The 19,350-nt window shown below is 38.7% G+C and overlaps 1 long non-coding RNA gene across 5 annotated transcripts in view; it reads left to right on the top strand.

Moving 5' to 3' along the window:
- Positions 1–19,129, top strand: part of LOC108711475 — a 47,517-nt gene extending 28,388 nt beyond the window's left edge. For all 5 annotated transcript variants that reach the window (XR_005966364.1, XR_001934909.2, XR_005966365.1 and 2 more), the window contains 2 exons: positions 3,930–4,063; positions 18,987–19,129. This is a non-coding gene — a long non-coding RNA (uncharacterized LOC108711475). The remainder of the gene's footprint in view (positions 1–3,929; positions 4,064–18,986) is intronic.
- Positions 19,130–19,350: the final 221 nt, after the last annotated feature.

Here is a 19,350-nt window from a genome sequence, read left to right as displayed (position 1 = left end):
TAGAACCCACAGATTTTACTTTTTCCTATAATTGATGTAGTTTTCTTTCAAGGTAACAAACGTCTTTTTTTCCCCCTGGATTTTACATTTTCCCGGAATTTACACCATTTCGATGCCATCCCCTGGGAAGTGTAAAATTGGGGTTCTTCGGGACATTGATACTGTGTATTTATATTTATCACTGTGAATATTTTCTTGTATCAAGCAATATCATGGGCATAGGGGTGGCACCAGGTGTAACAGAACACAATTCTCCATAGAATGGTTACACATTATTGTGGTCATTTATGTAGTGGAGAGCAGGGTGCAAAGTGCAAAAAACAAGAGCAATCAGCCATGTTTTCTGCACTGCCCTGCACACTAAAAAATTGCATCCCCCAAAAAATACAGGGCTGCTTGTCATTCAGACACGGGCATAGGCCTCAACAGTACCCTACAGCAGGCACTTACTCATAGGCTTGAGTAAGTGCCCCAGTAGGCAAGAAACGCATTAGGCCTTCACCTGTATTGTCCTAATAAATGGATTTGAACTTTAACAACTTTTTTGGTTTATTGTTTTTGAAAAAAATTCATATTTTCTTGGTAATGTAAGTGCTTTTTTAAACTAATTCTACGGGGTACACTATTGTGCCCCTTTATGCTTTTGCACTTGTGTCTATGGTGTCAGCAAACGGCAACCTTAGGGGTAGATAGAGGAAAAGGAAAAGTGATTGGAGACTGGGGGAATAAGTATAAGTTTTAATAAATGGGAAAAAGAAGCTTTTGGCCACAGCCTACTATGGGAATCTCATCTGTTACAACTATTGACTTTAGCATTCCCAAGAATTGCCAGACTTCTTGTTTTAATCAACTGATTATGGTTTATCCACTCCCATGCAGGGGCACTGTTGCCAGGAGGCAAGTTGAGAAACTCTCCACAGGCAGCAGCAGCCTCCAAGTTAACAGGCAAAAAGCTACTCCTGGTAACTCTAAAGGAGAACTAAACCCCCTTTGTAATAAAAACCCCTACCTTCCATAGTCCCCCCTCCCTGCTCCACCTGCACAGGAGTTAACACAAGTAAATACCCCTAAGCCGGTAATAACCCATTGTTGCAGAGTCAACTGAGCGGAGCTCACGGGGCCATTTTTATGCACTTCAGTAATCTCAGTAAGGAAGCTCCGTATTGGCGCATGCACTGTTGGAGCAGTTTCCTGGTTTGCTACAGACATGCGCATGCTCCAAAAGTGACAGAAATAACTGAAGTGCCAGAAGAAGACCCGAAGATTATCGAAGCGGCTAAAGATGGCTCCACTGCGCTGACTCTGCAGCAAGGGGTAATTACCGGCTTTGGGGTATTTTCTTGTCTTAACTCCTGTGCGGGGGGGGGGGCATGGAGTGTAGGGGTTTTTATTAGAAAGGGGGTTTAGTTCTCCTTTAAGAGACAAGTTTTTGATTTAATAACTAGTGATGTGCCCTGGACTCGCTACCTGAGTAAGAATGGTAAGCGATGAGGAGTGAGGGGGATGGGACTGAATGGGGAGAGAATCACCCCTGCTCCCATGAATGTTGACTCAACTCTACTTAAAGGGGTTGTTCATCTTTAGAGATGTAGAGGGTGATATTCGGATACAATTTGCAATTGGTTTTCATGTGTAGCCTTACAGAGCATTTGTTTTAGTTGGGTTTAGTGACCCCCATATTGGAATCTGGAAAGAGTCAGAATAAGAAGGCAAATAATTAAAAAAATAAAACAACTGACAAATTGCTTAGAATTGACCATTCTTCAATATACTAAAAGTTAACTCAAAGATTTGAGTTTAAATTAGCACAGACCATTTCCCTACTGATTTTCTAAGGGAGATCTTTCCATTGAGCCCTGCTAGGAAGGGTATTTGCAAAAGGGCCCATCAGTTTCTAGTTACCCCATTTCCCTGGCACTCTGCACCTCTGTGCCAGTCAGGCAAGATAAAATATATAGTTTAAGGTTGGATTTAGAGGAAACTGTTGATTAACTGACAATTATTCTGTTGAGTGCCATCGCTTGCACTCCGATTTAGGTCATTGTGTTATTGTTAAATGCTCAGATAAATCTTGCCTGAAAGAGCACAAAAGATAGTATCATTATATACAAAAAAAGGGGGGAAATAGCTAAACTGGAAAAACATATGCCAAGTAACATCATGCAGGCCTTGGAAAACAGGAATTTATTATTTACAATGAGCATTTAACTAGAGGACACAGCGTTTAATGGCTAACAGCTGTCTAAGAAATTGCCAAATAATGCACATATGATGCATGTGAGACAGCTTGAAATTATAGGACTTAGTTCTGCTTTCCGAATTGTGAGATGCAGACTGGTGACAATTGTAATCGGGAGAGAGGCATAATGCATACAAGGTATAATTAAAATATCACAGCTTGAACTGGGGCTTCTCCGGAGCTGTGTTGCCGATGTAGAGAGAAGCCACTTGGCTGGAAGGGAACAGGTTAACATTAAAAGGCAATGATAACGTATTTTTAAAAAAAACTCATGGTTGATAATACATGATACCAAATCTCCCAATGTTTCTGCAGCTTTTATATAACTGCATTTATTGGGATTGTCTGTGGCATCCACAGGTTTAACATTTGGACCGTTCTTCTTGACTCTTAAATCTGGAAAGTCTCTATAGCAGGGGTTTCAAGATTAAGGGGCCTGAGCAGTGTCCAGTGAGCTAAACCTAGAGGCCGGTTAGAGTCAGATTTGTTTATTGGATTTGGAAAATCTTTATTTGCTCTCCTATACAGGTATTGGATCCATTATCCGGAAACCCTTTATCCAAAAAAACTCTTTTACTTAATTACTGGAAGACCATCTCCCATAGATAATGAAATAACTAAAATTTTTTTTTAAAAAAATATTTCCTTTTTCTCTGTTATAATGAAACATGACCTTGTATGTAAGATATAATTAATCCTTATAAGAAACAAAACAATTATATTAGGTTTTTATTAATGTTTAAATTAAGTAGACCTAAGGTATGGAGATCCAAATTACAGGAATATCTCTTATCCGAAAAACCCCAACCAGGTCCAGAGCATTCTGGATAACAGGTCCCATAACTGTATACGACATCCTAACTTGAAAGGGAAAATGTATTGTGTGCTAGATATCCTTAGAAGTATGGTGCTCCACAGAGTGACTCAACAGTACAGTTTCACAAGATGTTTGTAAAGTAACTGTATAAAATATAAAAGCAAGTTCAAAATGTCACCTGTTAAGGTATTGGGTTCTAAGGCTTTGTTGGTGTTACTGGTGCAGAATCTTGAGGTATAATTGGGGAAGGTTGTAGGCTAATAGACAAACTCTTGGTCCCCTATCTTTTAGCGTTCTAGTACAGGAAGCTACATGTTATAGATCTGTGATGTTAAGGCTGAACAGACCCACATAAACTCTCTGGCTCATTTCACTTGCTCATTTCCATATGCCTCCTTTCCCGCCCTACACTGACAACTTTTTATCCTAGAAAACCTTTATATTGCCTCATGCAGAATATATAAAATGATCATAGCTTCTCATACTGATATAAATCTGACATTCACTGCAAAAACGTATTCCTCATGGTGCAAGTCCCTGCTATCAGTGGCGTAACTAGATGTTCCTGGACCCCATAGCAAATTCTATTTGGTGCCCCAGAGCATTGGCAGATTGACCTATTCCACTCAGATGAAATTGCTCATTAATTACTGCCTTACTGGGCCCCTACTCTCAAGAGCCCCCCTGCTCTGTAGTTATACCCCTGACTGCCATCATTAATGTAAACCCCACTTTCAAAAATAGGATATGGCATATTTCCCTTTAAACAAATCAAAAGAAGTGTGGCTACATATTTATCCAGGCCTGGAATGTCAGGAGCCAGTCCATAGCTCATATTCTTTCTCATAAAATGTATGTTTCTCTTTTTTTTAGCCACTGTTTATAAAGAAAGACAAAAACGTCCCTAATGCCATTAAACTAGAATCCGCCATTGATCATGGTTCTTTCCAAGAAGAATCTGCAAACATGGATCTGGAGTGATTTCATACTTTCAATATTGCTTTCAGGTGAGTACATGAAAAATACAGTCATTCACTCATTTATACCAAAGTCAAGCTGATGATTGGCCCTAAACTTATAACATTATGTTACACATTGCAGGGCTGCTCATTGCACTTCTTAGGACCAACACATGCATTTCTGTTATTTCACTTTTTGTTTTATTTTATTTATATACTCTAATATGAATGATTTTAGACTGGTTATACTGCAGAATGCAAGCAAAGGGAATTAAGAAAAATATACAAAATAGATCATTATAATAAGTCTGACAATTAAACAGTTATGTAATAGGTGTGTGCATAAAATAAAGTTTTAGAGAATCTATCACCTGTGATTTGTCTTCTAAATTCTTTTTTTCAAATCTTGGCCAGCAGCAAATGACCTAGGACACATAGCTTGAGATTCTTATGCCTAGTACTGCCAACAATAAACTAGGTACCCCTTCCTGCCCCCTACCTATTCCCTAAAAAGTTAGGCTGTGGACACAGGCTGACACTGCACTGTGCACATTGCTCCAGATTTGTTTTATATGTCACAAACTGAACATTAGAAGTGCTCCATGAATGAGCTCTTGTGCCCCTCGGCACCGGGAAACGGTACATTTCCCTAAATATCTTTATTTTTACCATGGAAAGTTGGTGCTACCCCTTCAGGTTTTGCAAAGGCACGACACTTTAAATATTATTGGGGCAATGTAATAAAGTCATTAAAAAAAAAAGTATATTGAAAGTAAATTAGTAAAATAGTTTTTAGGACTTATTTATGGCAGGCAAAAGGAACAGTGACACTAGAAGGCGCAGACCCTGTTTTTACAACTCAATTTTTCTGAAGACTTGGGGCACGTGGGGACCTTCTAGTTGCTGCACTGGCAGTGCATGGGACATTCTTGCCACTACTACTACCCATCTCAGCTGCTTATACACTTCTTACTGGTGATAGAAAATTAAAATGCGTATCTTATTTTGCTCTAGAGCAAGTACATTTTCTGATAACTTCTGCTATAAACCAGGGTTCCCCAACATGTTTTTACTCGTTAGCCACATTCAAATGTATAAAGAGTTGGGGAACAATACAGCCATGAAAAAAGTCACTGGGGATGATAAACAGCCTACAGGAGACTCTGGCATTACACCTAGTTTTTATGCAACCAAAACTTGCCTCCAAGCCTGGAATTCAAAAATAAGCAGTCCAAAATAAATAGATGCCGACTCCACCGGAGAGATATTAATCCACGTGGGAACCAAAAGTGTTAAAAGTTCCAAGGCTTTATTGAATATTACATTAAAATCAAACAAATAGCGGGCAGGGGAATGTGCGCTCAACGTGTTTCATGACTCTTGTGTCACTTCATCAGAAGCATGAGTGCTATTCAAAAATTCAAAAATAAGCACCTGCTTTGAGGTCACTGGGAGAACATCTAAGGGATTGGAAAGCAACATGTTGCTCAAGAGCCACTGGTTGGGAATCTTTGCTTTGAACTGACATTTTGTTGATGTCTAGACATATTCTTCAATGGTCCATATTTAGACAGGTATCATGAACCATGGACCCCTCAAGGGACCCGGCTTAGGGGAAACTAGATGGGGTCAGGAAGTCTTGGCATGGCCTGAGCTGTCTTGACTATTCAGTTGGTAGGATGGGTGCTAACGTTTAGCACTCACCCTTGGTTGTAAGAAATTATTTATTATAAATAAATTGGGGAATCCAGAAGGGTTCCAGACAGAACCGGAGCTATTTTTTATTTGTTGTATGAAGTATGGTAATAGTACATGTAAATGTACCAAATGTACCAATGCCCTGTGCCCTTAAAACACACTTGGAAACTCCCAACCATGTAATATTCCAGTTAGCATCAGCATGCAGTTAGTATTAGTTTACTTTCCTTGTGTTTGAGTTAGTTTCCTCTGTGGATCAAGTTTCTTTTTACACTCAAGTTGCATAGACAGTCATTATTTATTGGGCTGGTGGGGGGCTATTTGGACCTCTGTGAACTAGAAATGCGAGGGCCAAATCTGGGCCTGGTCTGAATTCTGGGTACAGAAACACAGTATAAGAGCAAATGAGTATTAGTTTCACAACATTCATTCCTCATGGAGATATACATAGAGCAATCCATTTAACACATGTATAGATTACGGGAAGATCACAGTGCAGCACAGAGAGAGAACCCCACTGAACACTACAGCATAGATACTATGGGGCACAGTTACCAAAAAGTGAATTTAGAGCTTAATAAATTTCTCCACTCCCATTTAAGCTCTATGTATTTATGAAAGGGTGAACTCTCACTTTCATCCATTGATAAGTCTTTAACAAATCCATATACTTGAATAGAGAGTGGAGGAATTTCACTCTGGCACACTGACTTGAGCTCTAAATTCACTTTTTGGTAAATATGCCCCTATGAGTAATAGTAAAAGTTAGTTAGGAGAAATGAGAAAGGCATTTTCTTCAGTAAGAGCAGCCTATGGATAAGAAGCACAATATGGAATGTTTGCTAACTACTCATGAATTTGCTCTAATTGTTTCCAGATTTGGGATTTTGCAGCTTCCTCTGTGAAACATCTAATTTCTTCCATATAACAGCCCTATGCATTGTAATAAGTCGGTTTAACGTTGTTTTATGTGTGTGTTCCTGTAAAATGTGTATTTTACGCTTCGTTTCAGTTCCTTACCAAAAATACTTCTGTGCTCATCACAGCTGAAGTCATAGATGGATTTAAAAAGCAACTTTCTTGGAAAACAAGTTCCTTGATATTTCGGGTAACAGATAATAAAATAGTGCAGTGAAAAAGCGTGACGCATTTGTTTTTTCCCTTTTAGTGCATTTACTTGAGAATGGGACTTGGGTTTGATTTCACTTGAGGGAAACGAATGGCCATATTGCAAAGACCTCTGGAGAAACATCAACCATTAAATTCATATCCCTGGTTTACATTCATATAGTGACATTTGTTTTTAGGCTGGGCCACAGGGATGAATTAGCTTGGCCCATATGATGTGGACTTGAAGGTCAGCACTTGGGTGGCCAGAAATGGTCCTGTTTTCTCCAGAGGAATTCTGTGATTCACTAAACATGATCAAGTCTGTTATTTGTTTCATGTCTAGTAATATCTGCAGTGCTGGCCTGTGGTCACCAATGCAAATATGATAATAATAGCATCATTAAGAGTCAGGTACTAGAAGTGTTCCGGAGACGATGTCTTAGCTGACACAAACATAAACCCACTATCTCATTAACTGTATTGGCTAGAAAATTGAGGACTGTAAAGGCACATTTTAATCCAGTTGCCCCAGATTGACTAAAACACATTACTGGGTGTAGTAAGGGAGGGAGAAGATCTGGGGAAGAGAGGCAGGAATTTTAAAACTGTAGGGATGGGATGCCTATGGGGCCCAAAGCAGTGGCATGGGGGACAACCTGAAGGTCAGTTACTGTAGGATTAGGGGAGAATGCCAATTTGATTTTCTTTGTACTCAAAGGTTAAGGTGGGATATTAGAACCTATTTTCTATCCTACCTGGAACTATGGTTGAAGAGTGAACACAGCAATTGTTCATTTAAATATTTGTTATATTTTTAAAGGAGAACCCTGATCATTGGTTGGACCTCAAAGGGAGGTCCACAAGCTATTCTATTGGAGGGTCCAGGATATGATCTACTACTAGGGTGCTAAGTTAGAAGCTCTGTAATTGCTTATGTAGAAATGTGATGGTAGATTTGTTATGAATATATAAAAGAGATCTGGGGTTAGGATACCCAGCTTTACCCACATTACATATTTTAAGAGAATCACCCTTTGTATAGCATCTGCTTTTGTAACTGAGGCACTTCTAAGGCTAAAGCGACTGGCCCTGTTCAATGGAACTTATTTATGAATATATAGCCTAATTTTTTCAGTTCCTGCTATTAGCAGGGATAGGCCCTGACAGATAGAATAAGTTGTTTATGGTGGATAATGGAAGAAGAGGTGGTGGATAATGGAAGAAGAGGAAAAAACAACCCTTTGACACGGTGCATATTTATTTTTGCACCCAAAACGTATGCTTGATCGCATGTCTGCATCCATTTGATTCATGTCATCTATAGTTTATAGCCTTAGGCTGTCATTGGAATGACAATAAAAATCACCTTTGCTTTTAAAGGTAAATAGGATAAGGAAGGCAGTGGTGGTTTTCTTTTAACAGGAAATAACACTTTGTCAGGCCTAGAGAATGGAACATGTTTTTATTCCAGATAAAGAAATGAAACCCAGTAAGCTCTTAACACTTCTATTGTCAGAAGAGAGACCTATTTTAATAATTTTTATTGGCACCACATGCTTTATTTCAGCTGCTCTGGTAGTGAAGGTTAAATGCTTGGAAACGTTCAACTTTTTTTTTTTCCTCTGGAATAAATGTTTACATCTTTTGTTGTTCCAAATGGGGTGAATACCAGTAATTATTTCCATCTGAAGCCTTGTAATTCTCCCAGAACATTGTGAATTCTTTCTTTTTAAGTTTCCCTTTGTTTCAATATTGCAGCAAAGCACCGGTGACTCAGGGAGGGAGCAACTTTGATTTTAACTACAGCAGAAACAATATTATAATACATTTAAATAATATAAATGGTATAATTATATTTATAAAATACACAAGTGCCATGAATATCCTGTAACTTATATGTCATTGGTTATAATCGGAGCTTAGTGATGTCATTTCTGTCACATGACTCACTGAAACTTGTGTATTATAATAATAAATAAAGTTCCCCCTGTTGCAAAATATCGGTAACCTCGGTAACTTATAATATCTTTATATTTTACAATAGGGGGTACTTTATTCAGTATATCATATATTGCATGATATTCTATGATTATTTTAATCACTATTAAATAATTGATATAAATATTGTGTGCAGAAGGTATAAAATGCATGTGATCTTTCTGTAAACTTATCTGTGAGATGAACCCATATTTATACAAACCCCAAGAACCCCATAAGAGAAGGAAAGTGGATATTAACAACATATCATAAACAATGTAACGATTTACAGTTACAATTTATTAATATGTCAAAACCTTGAAAAATTGTGATATTAGAGAAGAAATCTTTGCAGAAAAAAACAGCGAAAATCACTACATTGATTGAAATGTTAATTCAGTGTTTGATAACTCCCCAAATAGATTTCATATTATTATTACAGGTATGGGACATGTTTTTGAGAATGTTCAGGACCTGGGGTCTTTCCATAATTTGTATCTCTATACCTTAAGTCTAAAAAAATTGAAACATCAAATAAACCCAATGTTTTGCCTCCAATAAGAATTAATTATATCTTCGTTGAGATCACGTACAAGATACTGTTTTATTATTACAGAGAAAAAGGATTTTTTTTTTTTTAAATGTTTGAATTATTTCATTAAAATTAAGTCTATGGTAGATGTCCTTCCCAGAATTTGGATCTTTCTTGATCCCATACTCGTATTATTATTATTATTAATTCATAAAGTGCCAACATTTTCCACAGTGCTGTACATTAAATAAGTTTATACACTGAATATACAGAAAACATAAAAAGCAACCAATAACTGATATAAGAGGTGAAACAGGCCCTGCCCAAAGAGCTTATAACCTAAAAGGAGAAGAAGCTGAGGCATAAGGTTTTGGACTGGGCAAAATTAGAAGTGAGTAAGGTGAAAGAAGTTGCATAGGGTATTGTATAGTATAGACCTACCTGCCACTAGTGTCTAACCAACCTATAAAAGTACCAAATGATCCCCCAGTGGGCCCTAGCCTAGAAGAAATCCCATTAGCCCATTATGACTTTCCCTGAACTATATAAAAACCTATAAAATTTGGCCCTAACTGTCTAAATCTAATTGCTGTAAGAGTGGGCTCAAAGTGTCAGGTTCTCTGGTGGGTCCTAGGAGACCCAGTCTGGAGACACACACTAGCACCTTTCATGAAAACATGGTAACCAGTAGAAACCCAGTTGGTCTCCTGGGGCTTGCCTCAGTTATAACATTTATGGTCCCTTGTACTGAGTTGTGTTTTTGAACAACCTGGGAGTGACTGGGTTACTACAACTGTAGCACTAGAACAGGTTTAATGGCTCCAGAACCAACAAGTCAAATGAATTGGCATTGGCAGCTAAGAGTTTTTTTTTAACCCATTTTCTGATCCATTATTGTGCTTCCTCAACCCAACCAATGTTATTATTAGTGATTCATGCTATCTTCCTGCTGGATAGTCCAGTTGCTGACACTTTCTGGATCCATTTGCCACACCAGGGACATAGCACTTAGCAGGATAGTTTTCTCCATAGAGCAGTCACCCATGCTGTCAGGGTGACTGTGCTGTGGAAAAATCATTAAGAGGCCATGGTAAAAATAAAATAATCTCACTAACCACAAAAGAAAAAAAAACACCTTTGGTAGATACAAATGTACGAATACAAGTTCCTCTCAAAATGAATTACTCAAACTTTGTTGCTAATATGATCCCCTTTTTCAGGCTGGTTAAGCTGTCAGCCATCAAAGAACTGAATAAAATGTGATTTTTGTGGCAGAGGAGTATGGGGAGTGGGATGACTGAAATGTAACCCAGTGTGAATCAGACACACTTGCAAATCGTCAATCAGATCTCGGGATTTTTGCCAAAAGAATTGGGAAGCCGTTGCTCAGCTTGTGGGTCTTTTCAGCCGCAAACAGAGCTACTCTCATTTTCAGTTCTGCGAGGCAGTGCTATGGGTATAGCAGGGAGCATGTGAATGCCTTCTGTTTCGCCCAGGCTTTTACTGCTCTCAGACTCAAAAACTGTTTTTATTGCATACCGAGAATGTGATGAAAGGTGTGAAACAACAGCACCATACTCAGCCTAACACCAGACAGTGGGAACATCACATTTTTTATTTGCTTGGAAAGGGAACACAAATCGCAGGCCTTCCTTTAAGTAAATGTACAGTTATCCTCTGACAAATATGCTAGATAAAGGGACATTATTGTGCACGCAAATGTAGAAATTACAGAGTAAACACCGTACAGTTCATTAAAATATCAGTTTACACTTGTGCAGCGACCTAAAAAAAACGTCATTTCATCAAGCTAATGGCCTTAAAGAAAAGAGAGAAAGAACTTAGGCTATTAGCCTATTATGGGGCTTTCTCTTAATCACAAATAAGGGCTGTGGTTCCCCGGGGAGAGTTGTATTCTAATTTACAATTGAACCACAGATCACAGTAATCAATCTTGTGTAACACATTTACAGTGTAATTGCAGCAAGATGACAAAAAACAGTACTTGCCACAGTTTGGCTTGAGAAGGGGGGGGACGCCACTACCTCTGGTTTAGTGCTGGAATGAGGAAGTGGCACCATGTCTATGAATATGCAATGAGAGCTTATTAGCGGTCTACGGTGGTGTCTGAGATGAATGACATTATCTCGAGACGGGTACGGCCTAAGCATGAATTTTATAATGACCCATTTTTCATGGCTTGTCATCAAGGATATATAATGCTGCACAAACACCTTTAGCTTTCTCAGCAACATACGCATCGCTGTTGCTCTTCCTTTCTGCAACTGTCACAAAAAAATTGTAGATTGGTGAGCTCTCCATCTTCATATAACTTGGGCGGAAAACAGTAACATTTCATGTTAGAAAAATAAAAACAGAGCAGGGCTTTTCTTTTTGTAATCATTTATTTATAAAGCACGGGCACATTATGCTGCCCCGAACACAGGCAACAGATCTATAAATAATAAGCAGAAAAATATATGTATATTTATAATATCAATATATTTGCACACATATGTATGCACTTGTATAAACACACTCAGGGCAGTGCACTGAATAGGGAACAACTTATTAAACTTGGAAATAATATCCAGAGGGAATTGCGAGCAACAGTTGCATGACTAGCGGAGCCTTTTATGGACAAGATAATCAGAAAGTGTAGCCACTAAAGTGCAGTAGATTTGCAAGTAGAAGTAGAGGAAGGCAGAAAGGTGGAAGTCTCATTTGATGGGCAATAATAATAATGCAATAAGGTAATGTTGAACTATCTGGGGCACTAACACATATTTAGTCCTATTCATTAAGCAGAAGATGTACTGTACCTATATAGGGCATCAGAGGCCCAAAAGTGGGTTTCTCATGATAGAGCTACCACTGGCAGCCAACCCCTTTCCAATACATTAACAGATAAGCCTGGGCACATAGTAAGAGCCCCAGCAGTCTTGTGCAGGTCCTTCGTGTCATAAAAATGCATTGTTCATGGACTGATTCATTGTTCATGGACTGATGCATTGTTCATGACAGGGTAGTATAGATACTGACAATAAGGATGATATACTGATTACTGAAAGGGATGGGAATGGATTAATGGATATGAATGGCTACCCAAAGGTAGGTCTCAGTCAAAGGCTTGTAGGCAGTCATTAAAGGTAGTCATGGCATTGGTCAGTATATGAAAGACGTATGTTCAATGAACATCATGATAATGAGAGCCTGCAATAGATATGAAAGAATTTAGAGGTTAAGGAAAATCAGTATTAAAACTGACAGAGGAGCAAGAGAAGAGGGGTGATGCAAACATCTATTGCCTTTGTACATTAAGAATTGGAGTTCCTAATGTACAAAGGCAGGGAGCATATACTGGTCACCTGTTTAAAAGCAAACATCCTATTGGTTACTGCGGATTACTACTCTTGACTTAGTGCCTTTTATTATATATGGGGTATATATTTTCAGTAAACTACAAAGGCTTAGGGTACGACGATCTGTGCCAAAATGCAGGCGTCAAGTCGGATGCGACAGAAAACAAGGTAAGCAACAGGAACGTTGGATGGTGTCGCAGCGACATTTGTATTTCTCACCTTGTTTTCTGTCCTATCCAATTTGACGCCTGCATTTTGGCGCTGAGTGTCGGATCGAAGCAACTTCGGGCGACTATGGAAAACGCATAGACACGTGTGCTTTAGCGCAGGCGACTTTTCATTATAGCCTATGGGAAAACACGCTGAGGCAGATTGCTGCTCAGAAGACAAGGCGATTAGTCGCCAGGCGACAAAATCTCCCCGAATCTCCTCGTGTGAACTTACCCTAACACCTAGCACATAATCTTGAATGTAAATGCATTTTGTATTTATTTGTATTTTATTAGTGCAGTGACCCCTGTTTGTCCTATAAATGTTTTGCTCTACTGTTGCACAATATAAATAAAACGATTCACACATACTGTATATACATGGGCACAATAGCCTCTTGTCTATAGCATGGGGCTTCTTATGAGGCCTCTTTTATAAGGGAACAACCTGTGCTTCACTGGGGGTTAATTCAACATTTTCAAAGGTGCAAGGGGAGATTCAGGCCCAGATTTGTGGGAAGGCCACCAAGGCCCGAGCCTAGGGCGGCAGGATTTTAGGGGGACGGCATGCTGCCCAACCACACCCATATTGGTTCAAAAACACTGGGGATGCTCTGGAGATACAATAATATTTTACATATCCCATGCACCAATCCCTTTTGCTCCGGTCCAAATGATGAAAATTTGCACAAATAAAGGGGAGTTAACAGGGACAACGAAGTGGGCCTAGGGGCACCCACTATGTAAATCCGGCCCTTGGTCCAATGACTTGCTATGAACTTTTCTATTCTCTTGTACCTTCTCCATAACTTTATACTTAAAGACTAGTTTCACTCACCATTCATGCTTTCAAAAAGAGCTTTTATGTTACTATTGAATTCTATCAAGTGCATAGGCCTATTTGACGGTGCCTTTGTCTGTTTGAAACTACTCCTGATGCTACCTTATTTCACAAAGGAGCCATTTCATCATATTTATTGTATGTATGTGTATTTGTATTTATATGGCGCTACTTATGTACACAACACTGTGCAGCAGAACAATAAATAAATAGAATAAAAAGAGGGTCATTACAATAATAAAAAAAATACAAATATGAATTAATTTATCATAATAAATAAAAATAAATACAGTATGTGCATTTATATTAAAGATTGATAGCTAAGTGTCAAAGAGACAAGAAGAAGGAGATCCCTGCCCAATACAGCTTACCACAAATGCATACAGTGTATACAAGTCATACACACAAACAGGGGTTCAGTTATTATAACTTAGATATTGACAATACATACAGTAAATACAGGTGCTAGGAGTTTCAAACCACAGTAGGAATGAGGTACTATTAAACATACTGTGTATATATGTAAGGAAACAAAAGCATGAACAACAAAAAGCCTAGGAAAGAGGGAATTGTAGAAAGAGAACGACAAAGAAAGGATTTTCTGTTTAATGTTATTTTTTGCCTGTTTAATGTCAATGCATTCTCCGCCAGTATACGAAAAGCAATTTACACTACCTGTATGAGCCTGTGTGTCCTGCTGCAAAGAGTTTGAGATTGTACAAATTACAACACTCTCTTCATTTCTGAAGATAGGAATTACTTTTTCACAAAATGGCCCAAACTGTGAATTAGCAGAGACGAGAGGTGCAAATACTAAATATCTTATCTTGTTACTATGAAGTGAGCTTTTGCATTTTAGTAATTCACTGGAGTAAACTTTATTAGGAATTGACTGCAGATCCCAAATCGGTGGAGATGCTTATTTATGAACCTGGCTACCTGTAACATCCCTATGATGATATCTCCCAGCTAACATGGACATACAGGCATTTGCCATGGTCTTGCTGGGATCAAGCTTCTTGTACCTAGTTGTGCCAACAGCCAATCATACACTGCCTACTTGGGATGACAGAAGTGACATCACAGAACCCTGATGACTTAACCAAGTCCAAACAAGGGAAAGTTGTGCTCACCACTAGTTTTTAAAACCATTAGGCGGGGGTGCAGCGAGGCTGTGACCACAAAATACATATAGACAATTACAAGAGTCCGCAGCACTCAACCCATTATCAATATATTTTGTCTTAAATATATTGATAATGGGTTGAGTGCTGAGGACTCTTGTAATTAACAAAGTCCACTCACATTTCACCACCCACATTAATTAAAAAACACTGCATACCCTGGTGGTACTATACATAGCAACATAATGTTTGATTGTGCGATCAAGGCTTTAGTAAGTAAACTATTTCTTTCATGTTATTCATCAGGCAGTTATTCCATGCTGAGGACTACTTGCAGTTGTTCTATTTGACATCAGTGTCATCCATGGACACTTCAGGCTTCTGATGACCAAATATGAGTAGAGTTGAGAAGCGATATAGCCCATAAGAGTACCTGCAACTTCAGTCTGTTGTTGAGGTTGAGCAATGATATACGGAAGAATAGGCTGCACCAATAGAATATTATGGTTCAAGGTCCCTGTTTTCTAATTATACTGATAAAGGCACCAGTTCTCGACATAAAGGTGTTTGTCGTACTAGCTTCATGGAGAGTGTTGCAGCTCATGTGCATTGTTCTGTACCTTGTTACTTTCTCCTGCATTGGGTTTGAATGGAATTGCACAGAGAAATAAAAAAACAGCAAAATTGACCTTTATTTCCATGGGCAACTGGTCAGCTTTGACAAGCAGAAGTCAGAAGATATTGCAATATCACAGTGATTCCCAACCAGTGGCTCGTGAGCCACTGGATGTTGCTCCCAGTGGCCTCAAAGCAGGTGTTTATTTTTCATTCCTGGCTTGGAAGCAAGTTTTGTTTGCATAAAAACCAAGTGTGCTGCCAAACAGAGTCTCATGAAGGCTGCCAGTCCACATAGGGGCTAACAAGTAGCCAATCACAGCCCTTATTTGGCATCCATGCTTGCATTGCTCCCCAACTCCTTTTACATTTGAATGTTGCTCATGGGCAAAACAAGGTTGGGGACCCCTGCAATAACAGAACAAAGCAATACCATCTGTCAGTAACTCAATAACCTGGGGAAGGTGGTGTCTATTATTTAGTCAAAGGTGTATGCATCAAGTGGCATGTACATTTTTACGTTAAAGTACATTTTTGTTCATACAGGCCTTACTTAGAAAAGAGGGGACACTCGCAATGCAGAAAAGATGTGTTCAGGGAAAGGGGGAATGGGGGGTTCCAATCTGTAACTCTACAACTTTAGCTGTTGCAGAGAATGCAGGGACATAACATATTTACAGTATATATATATATATATATATATATATATATATATATATATATATATATATATATATATGTGTGTGTATGTATATATATATATATATATATATATGTGTATGTATATATATATATATATATATATATATATTATATATATATATTATATATATATAGCGAAATATTTAAGTTTTATCATATAATGTCCTTTGCACTTTTCTATATATGCTTCTCCCATCAAGGAGGCCCTTGTGACGATGGGGGTCCCAGGGAAAATACCCTTTGTACCAGTTCTTAGTACAAACAGCCTGCAGCTCTCTTCCTTCCTGCACACATTTGGAAAGAGTGAGTGGGCTGCTGGTTAATAAGAGGAGCTAGGGATTAGGAACATTTTTCTTGTAATGTTTCCCCTTTTCTCATTACGTCAGGAATCTCTGCCAGGTGTGGTAAACCAGCCGGATCTGTAGGAGATGTTAAAATAGGAGCAGGGTAAAAACAAGCTCTAATTACGCGCTGAGCTGCCCTGGAACACTACACCCTGGCCATGTTTGTAGTTGCCATTCCACATGCACTCAACTGTTCTCTTTTTCCCCCCTGTTGCTTCTAATGACATTTTCAGTCATTAATGAGTTAATAAAAATTTCAAAGTCATCTGGGTTTAGATAAGTGGAAAGAAAGAGGAGCATTGTGCCTGTAATGACAGGCTGGCTGCTGCCCTTGGGATGTCATGGGTCAGACATGTTAAGAATGTGTGCACCCAATCATCTGCTGATCTTTATCAGCAGGCCCTCAAGCACAATCCAAGCCAAGCTAGCATGGGAACTCCAATGAATAAACAATGACTCCTTGGATTGTTGGCGGCTGTGTGATAGAGTAAAGGGTTTATACATACTAAAACACGATGACATTAGCAATCAATATACCAATTACTGGACAAGTTATTGGCCTAGGAATGTACACGGATTGATCCTGGGTGCACTCTGAACACGGTACCTGCCCTAACAGCCATTGCTGTTTGAACTTTGGGAGACACGGGAGCATCCCGGTGGATTTTCATGTATGGAAAACTATCAGCATACACTTACGCCCCCTCCTCTCCTTAGCAAGTCCCTCTCAGATCCCGAGCACAGTGTCTCACCAATGAACTGCATGCACTTGTGCTTAGAGGAGCAGCTCCCATGAAACATTCACATCTGTAAATCATCACTTGAGAAAACAGAGTCAAGGACTTTTTTCATTTGTTATGGTAATAATATTTAAGGCAGAGGTCAGGGGGAATTTCATTTCTAGATTTCCGATTTTCAGTGGAAATGTCTACATTTCTCCCACCCCTTCACAATAAGTCAATCAGTGAATTAAAAGCAACTATCAAAATGTGATTAAAAATATATCTGTTTAAATACATGCCATGGAACATTACATTTACAGAATTGCCATTGAAGTTACAGTATGCCATACTGAATCTCACAACCCCTCAGTAGAAGATAATAGAGGTATGCAGTGGGTTAAAACTTGAAATCAGTAGGAATTTTTTACTTTCCTTTTTCTCACTACAATATATTCTTATAGCCTTAAGCACATTCACATTCTAGTTGTAATGTACATGTATTACTGTTCCTATTTTCAATATATAATAGTAATGCCAGTGATAGAGATGGTAGATTTTAGGCCTGTCTGTTTGAAAGTTCAGATGTGGCTGATGGCAATGGATTACCTAGTTACGGTATGTATGTATTTTACTGTTAGTTATCAACATATGTATGGGTTTCATCCCACAGTCCAATACCCTACTGGTAGTTTTTTTCTTATAATGCATTGGTAACAGTATAAATAATAATTTTCAGAGCCTTTATCTATGACATTAATCAGTCAGTCTATGCCAAAAAGATAGCTAGAATGTCAGGAAGCCTGGCTGAAAGTGGTTACAGATTTAAGCTGGTCATACATGGGCCAATAAACGCTGTTGACTCAAACCCTCCAGTTCACAGCTTATTGGCCTGTGTGGCTAGAATTTGACCAGATATCTATTATGGAGGATTGTAAATCCTTTTGGCCAAAAACCAAACCCTTGTGTCCTCATTTGATGGTCCTCCCAACTTGGTTCTCCAAAGACCTCCAATTAAGTTGATCTGACCGTGTCTGGCCATCTTAAGGGTAATGGGACACATTCTTGGAGGTCCGCCTGCCTCCGCTCCATGACTTTTCATCATTTAGAGCTGTGACAGGTGAAGTGGGGGGCTATGACCAACCCTTGTTCTCCACTGGAGGTCAGTGGCGGTTGAAAAGCTCCATGTTCCTTTAATTTTATTGGTAGAAGTATAACCATTGCCGTATGAAATGTAAGAACTGGAAAAAGTTTATCTGCTTAGCAAACAAAGTAAAAATAATTTTAATTGTTAAATTGCTTGATAACCTGTTCTATTAGGTAAGGGTAATTCCGGCTAAAAAGTCACCCCATATGATGATCTCTAGCAAGAAACTAACACATGTTTGGGTTGCTCCTGGTGATTGGAATCATAATGGAAGTTCCAGTAACAAATAAGGAGGTGTAAAAACATTTTTAAAACATGTGCTACTGCTGTAGAGGGGTCTAACAGTCTTAATATATGATATAATACTGAATAGCAAAAGAATCCTAGCTATACAAATTTGAAAAATAAGTGTGACTTGTCCTTGAACTGATTGGCATCAACATTCCTCAACGTGCCTTGTATTTGCCAGCACTTTAACATGGGAGTTATTTCTTCTGTCACATTTACCCTTGCGCTAGTGTTCAAGTGGGAAAAAGTGTTAACTTAGATATCAGTATCCACTTCAACTGTTCAATTCTTCTTTTTAAACAGTGCATAGAAAAGCAGACTACAACTTGCCTTTGGAAGATCAAGGTCAACAGCCAGCCACATAAAAGACAAATGAAGAACTGAAAGCTTTGCAGGTCTTTACATGATTTATACCTCCCAGATTACCTTAAAGGAAAACTATACCCCCAAAATGAACACTTAAGCAACAGATAGTTTATATCAAATTGAATGACATATTAAAGAATCTTACCAAACTGGAATATATATTTACATAAATATTGCCCTTTTACATCTCTTGCCTTGAACCACCATTTCGTGACTCTATCTGTGCTGCCTCAGAGATCACCTGACCAGAAATACTACAACACTAACTGTAACAGGAAGAAGTGTGGAAGCAAAAGGCAGA

The sequence above is a fragment of the Xenopus laevis genome, chromosome 3L (assembly GCF_017654675.1).
Source record: "Xenopus laevis strain J_2021 chromosome 3L, Xenopus_laevis_v10.1, whole genome shotgun sequence".
Classification (NCBI taxonomy): domain Eukaryota; kingdom Metazoa; phylum Chordata; class Amphibia; order Anura; family Pipidae; genus Xenopus; species Xenopus laevis.
The sequence above is the reverse complement of the archived record's forward strand: the minus strand, read 5'-3'. Positions and strand labels throughout refer to the sequence as shown.